The following is a 6517-nucleotide window of genomic DNA, read 5'->3' as shown; positions in this document are numbered from 1 at the left end:
AGAATACTTTAAAGTCTTAGCAAAGGAAATGTTCTAGATGGGTTTTAAGTCGAGGACTTTCAGGGGTGGGAGGAACACGAAAATCACTGCACCAGGGAACACAAGTACTGTTGAGAATGTCTCACACCAACTGCACACTTCAAGCAGGGGGTTGTACGCTTAGGTTGGCCTCATCCTATTTTAAGTGTACTGTTGGTGGAACTTGAGTCTGGATGAATATTTTCATTTTAAGTTTTTAGTTTAAGTACACATTCCAAAAAATATACGGAAAGCATGTAAGCCCACTTAACGCCATTTCAACAAAAGCAGCAAAGAGAGATAATATGTGAATGACAGTCTCATAAAATGGTCTTTAAATATTGATGGTTTCTACTAAAGTTTTTCTTCTTACAAAGAACAGAAATTGCAAACCAAACATTGTACTTCATGCTAATAAATAACAGAAAAAAAAATCTATGGCAAAAAAAAGAACCACCTTGAAAATGAACTTTTTTCCAAGGAAAATCTAAATTCATTGCTGAGTGTTGCAGACATTTGCCCTCTAGATCAGCTCTCAAGGTAATGTGATTTATTTTCTCCAGAGGGTGCAATAGAGGATCTTTGGCGAAGAGGTCAACCATTATTTGTGAGAGCATGTGTCCTCTAGTGCAATGAGAGGGAGCAAGTGACAGCATATCTTGATTTCCAGGGTGGCATGTGGCATGGTGGACAGACACATTTCAGGTTTATTGAGCTGAAAAAGTGAAACCTGGAAGACATTCTATTAATCTGTTTATTAATAGAAACAAAACAGTGTGAACATGGCAAAAGGATACACATATCGATAAATGAAACTGAAGTGAGACACCGAAAACAGATCCTTGTCATATGGCCAACTGATTTTTTTCAAAAAAAGGCACTAAAACTATACAATGGGGAAAGAAGTGTCATTTCAACAAACAGTGCTGGACCAACCAGATATCTACTAGTGAGGAAAAAAATCTCAGTCCCTACCTCACAACATACACAAAAGCAAATTTGAGTTGGATCACAGAAAAATTATACAAATAAAGTTTTAGAATAAAATGCATGAAAATATCTTTATGACTTGGCAGAAAGCAAATATTTCCTAAATATTACACAAAGAAATAAGTAAAACAGAAACACGATAAATTAGGCTTTATCAATATGAAATATGTATTTTCATCCAAAGACACCATTAAGTAAGTGAAAAGGCAAGCCACGGACTAGGAGAGAATATTCACAGAACATATTTGACCAAGAACCTGTATCCAGAGTACATAATTAGCTCCTACAATTCACTATTAGAAATGGAAACACCCATTTTAAAAAATTGGCAAAAGCTTTAAACAGACACTTCAGAAAGGAAAGTACCCTGGTGTCCAGTCAGCCCATAAACGAATGCTTGACTGTAATCCCAGCACTTTGGGAGGCCGAGGTGGGCGTATCATGAGGTCAAGAGATCAAGACCATCCTGGCCAACATGGTGAAACCCCGTCTCTACTAAAAATACAAAAATTAGCTGGGCATGGTGGCGCATCCCTGTAGTCCCAGCATCTCGGGAGGCTTAGGCAGGAGAATTGCTTGAACCTGGGAGGTGGAGGTTGCTGTGAGCCAAGATTGCACCACCGCACCACACCAGCCTGGTGATGGAGTGAGACTCTGTCTCAAAAAAAAAAAAATAAATAAAAAAGAATGCTTGGCTGGGCATCGTGGCTCATGCCTGTAATGCCAGCACTTTAAGAAGCCGAAGTGGGTGGATCGCAAGGTCAGGAGTTCAAAACCAGCCTGGCCAAGATGGTGAAACCCTGTCTCTACTAAAAATATACAAATTAGCCAGGCATGGTAGCAGGCTCCTATAATCCCAGCTACTCTGGAGGCTGAGGCAGGGAATTGCTTGAACCTGGGAGGTGGAGGTTACAGTGAGCCGAGATCACGCCACTGCACTCCAGCCTGGGTGACAGAGCAAGACTTCATTAAAAAAAAAAAGTAGTCTACCTCACTTGGCCATTGTTAGCTGTGTCTGGATTTGGTCGACAATTTTTTTTTTTTTTTTTGAGATGGAGTCTTTCTCTGTCACCCAGGCTAGAGTGCAGTGGTGTGATCTCAGCTCACTCTAACCTCCAACTCCTGGACTCAACCAATTCTCCTGCCTCAGCTTCCTGAGTAGCTGACATTACAGATGCCCACCACCACATCCAGTTAAATTTTGTATTTTTAGTTGGACAAGATTTCATCATGTTGGCCAGGTTGGTCTTGAACTCCTGACCTCAAGTGATCCACCCACCTCGGCCTCCCACAGTGCTGGATTACAGGCGGGAGCCACCATGCATGGCCTAAGACTACTCTTATTAGCCCCATTTTACAGGAGAAAGAATGAGGCACATAAAGTTTAGGTTATTTAACCAAGGTCACACGGGAGCAGAACCAATTTACAAACCAGAATACAGGTGTGTTTTGAGCACAGACCAGACTCAGCCTTTCTTCTTCTTGGGCGCTAATCTCTTGAGCACAGATCAGACCAGGTCTTTCTTCTCCTTAGTTTTAGGTCTTTCTGGTTTTCTCATATTGCAGGGGTGAGAAGAGGAGACAGAAGAAGGGAGAAGGCAAGAGAAGAGTGAGTGAGGGGTGGGAGCACAAGGATGTATAGTTGTCAAAGAGCACAGCAGGAAACTAAATGCTGTTACATCAAGGGTTCTGCAAGTTTCTGGGAGGATGGACTGTTGGTCTGCAAACTGTGGGTTTTATAGAGGTTGAGCATTGTGCTGAGATCAGGAGATGAAATTGGGAAGAATTATAGATTTAAAAATGAAAGCTGCAATGAACATTCGTGTGCATGTATCCTTAAAGTAGAACAATTTATAGTCCTTTGGATATATACCCAGTAATGGGAATGCTGGGTCAAATGGAATTTCTATTTCTTGGTCCTTAAGGAATCACCACACTGTCTCCCACTATGGTTCAACTAATTTTCACTCCCACCAACAGTGTAAAAGTGTTCCTATTTCTCCACATCCTCTCCAGCATCCGTTGTCTCCAGATTTTCTAATGATTGCCATTCTAACTGGCATGAGATGGTATCTCAATATAGTTTTGATTTGCATTTCTCTAATGACCAGTGATGATGAGCATTTTTTCATATGTTTGTTGGCCTCATGTATGTCTTCTTTTGTAAAGTGTCTGTTCATATCCTTTGCCCACTTTTGAATGGGCTTGTTTGTTTTTTTCTGGACACATGCACACGAATGTTCATTGCAGCACTGTTTACAATAGCAAAGACCTGGAATCAACCCAAATGCCCATCAATAATAGACTGGACAGGGAAAATGTGGCACATATACACCATGGAATATTACGCAGCAATCAAAAACAATGAGTTCGTGTCCTTTGTAGGGACATGGATGAACCTGGAGAACATCATTCTCAGCAAACTGGCACAAGAAAAGAAAATGAAATACCCCATGTTCTCACTCATAGGCAGGTGTTGAACAATGAGAACACATAGACACAGGGAGGGGAGCACTACACACTGGGGTCTATTGGGGGGAATGGAGAGGGACAGGAGGGAGTGGGAAGTTGGGGAGAGATAGCATGGGGAGAAATGCCACATATAGGTGAAGGGAAGGAAGGCAGCAACCACACTGCCACATGTGTACCTATGGGTAAGCCACAGACAAGGCTCCTGGAGAGTCAGGGCTTTACCTTTTGAGATGGTTCCTGCACATGCGCAGACGCAGCCCCTTCTAACCTTGAGACTCTGCCCTAGGTTAGTGCGCTGTGGGGGTTTCCTTCTGTAGCCTGACTGCCTTGCAGGGAGACAGAGTAAATCCTGCTATCTGACCACATCTACTGGGTGCAGTTGGTAAGGGGATTCAAAAAGTGAAACTGTAACACATACCAAATCTTGCCAGGAAAGAAGCCAGATGCTGCTGTGGCTCCAATTCCAGCCAAGGTCGCCTCCGCCACAAGGAAGAGCTCTATTGTACCATCATGGCGCACCATAACCTGGGGTGGCCAGTGGGCTGCTTTTAATATTTTTGATGGAAAAACGTCCACAATATTTTCCTGTTTCATTCTTGCATAGCTACAAGTTCCTGCATTTTCTTTCCTATTTCAAATCCTTTTTTTTGAGACGGAGTTTCCTCTTGTTACCCAGGCTGGAGTGCAATGGCGCGATCTCGGCTCACCGCAACCTCCGCCTCCTGGGTTCAGGCAATTCTCCTGCCTCAGCCTCCTGAGTAGCTGGGACTACAGGCACGCGCCACCATGCCCAGCTAATTTTTTGTATTTTTAGTAGAGACAAGGGTTTCACCATATTGAACAGGATGGTCTCGATCTCTTGACCTCGTGATCCACCCGCCTCGGCCTCCCAAAGTGCTGGGACTACAGGCGTGAGCCACCGCGCGCGGCCCTCAAGTCCTTTTTCTATTTCTTCCCATTCAAATGCATGACGAAAACGATTATCTCTCAGGAGTCAGCCTTGGCCTCTGCACAAGTCTCCCGGGAGGTCTCATTGTCCCTATCTGCTGTTGCCCTCTTCATGGCTCCTTTGGTCCCTGCCCCTTTCCTGCTCTCACCCACTGACCCCACAGACCGCTCAGATCTCAGTTCTATTGAGAGCCGGAGCTGCAGAGGCGCAGATGGCGCACTCTAGGCCCCTTCGTTGCCTACCCCATGGGACACTGCACACTTGGAAACCAACCGACCAGGAGAAAGCCTTTTAAAAAACGACTCCCCCCTTTGAAAAAAACCTTTCATTTATTCTCCACTCTCAGAATTCTTCAAAGGACTAAAAGTTTAAAGATGAGAGAGTGTGGAAATGAAGGCCAACCAAATGAAAAAGCAGTGCTTATTTATTCCGATGCGAGGGCACCTGCGCCTGCATTTGAGAAAGCTTTGCAGGCAGGCAGAGTGGGACGGCTTTACAGCCGAGGACAGGGAAGGCTTCAGGTGGCCCTGAGTGGAGGCTGCTGGTGTGGGGAAGCTGCCTGGGGCCTGAGTAGAAGCGGGGCATCCTGTGTGCTTGTGTGCTCGGTTAGGGGCGCATGTTTGGCTTCCCCTGGTGGGTCCTACCTTGCAAGTGGGAACATAAATTAGGGAAAAGTATCAGTTGCTAACCAAGCTCAGGCCCTTTGGAGCTGATTGTTACAGATGCTATTGTTTGTTAAACCTTCTGGCTCCAGGCAAGTCTGACTTTTATAATAGCAGGCTGGCTTCCCCCGCTGTTTGTTTGTAGACAAGGAGGTTGATTTCCTGGGCAGGTGTTTGTTTGTAGATAAGGAGGTTGATTTCCTGGGCAGGTGGCCCCAGTTTGTAGATCAGAGTTCTACTTTTATATATATGGTCCGGCCATTGTCCGATTGTGTATTCAGTCTCTCAAATGTATTATTAATTCAACAAGTCCTATTTGAGCGCCCTGGGAGGTCAGCTTCCCTGGGGCCCAAGTCGCTCTAACAGGATCCGGGTGTCTCCGGAGGCGTTGGCTTCTGGGGCAGGTGAGGGGGCAGGGCGAGGCGCGGGGCGTTTGAGAACCACCCAACGCACAGGTTTTAAACTCGGCAGACAAGTCACAGGTTTCATCTCTCTGACTGCTCCGGCTTTCCGAGGCATTGGAGAGATTACTCAGTCATTTTGCAAAAGGCGCTAGCTAGCGTTTAATGATAGCTTATCCTCTTTTAGAATGAAAGAGCATTTCTTTCTGTGTCTCTGTGGCGCAATTGGTTAGCGCGTTTGGCTGTTAACCAAAAGGTTGGTGGTTCGAGCCCACCCAGGGACGTCATTGTCATTGACATTTTATAATTCCCAAGGAAGTCTGCTCCTTTGAAGCCAAATACCTCACTTTCCCTCCTGTCATTTAGTGGCTGCTTCTCACCCTCCCAGAAGTTTGTGCTGGGAAGAAATGTAGTTGGAAGTTACAGAAGTTCTTGGACCAGGAACAAGAGAGACTTTGTGTGATCTGTGCAGGGGTTCTGGGTGAAATCTTGTTTCTTTTTGTCTGTGCCCTTCGGCTTTTGACAAGCTTTTTGTACCTTAATATTTTTTTTCAAGTGTAATAGGATGGTAATAACACCAGGATGTGCCTGGATTTAATAATTGCTCAATCAATAACATTATCAGTAGAATCAAGATTATCCTCTGCATTATTTTTGATGAAGGCATTTCTTCTTTTGCTTATTCCATCATCTAACCCTTTACGTGTTGTTTTTGAAATTAAGTTGGTTCCATGATTTTACAATTACAAATAATGCTGCAGCCATCATTCTTGCACAAATATCTTTTGCTATTTGTTATGTGTATTTCTATAGTGTAGAGTCCTGGAAGTGCAATTACTGTATCATGGTGGTGACTGTACACATTTTTTATTTTGAGTAATAAGCCCTGTAAATTTGCCTTCCGTAGAAGTGGTACCGACATATTTTCCAGTTTACTTTTTCAATTGAGAGAATCCTTTTCTTCATACTCTTGCTAGCACAATAAACTTCCTAATCAGCTGTCTGATAATCAAATAAAGGGGCCA

General features: G+C 44.1%; 1 non-coding gene across 1 annotated transcript; it reads left to right on the top strand.

Moving 5' to 3' along the window:
* The first annotated feature begins 5702 nt into the window (after window positions 1-5702).
* Window positions 5703-5776, top strand: TRNAN-GUU (transfer RNA asparagine (anticodon GUU)). Its single transcript has one exon. It is a non-coding gene; the product is annotated as a tRNA-Asn (tRNA).
* Window positions 5777-6517: the final 741 nt, after the last annotated feature.

The sequence above is a fragment of the Callithrix jacchus genome, chromosome 18 (genome assembly GCF_049354715.1).
Source record: "Callithrix jacchus isolate 240 chromosome 18, calJac240_pri, whole genome shotgun sequence".
Lineage (NCBI taxonomy): Eukaryota > Metazoa > Chordata > Mammalia > Primates > Cebidae > Callithrix > Callithrix jacchus.
This window is presented reverse-complemented; position numbering and strand designations above follow the sequence as displayed.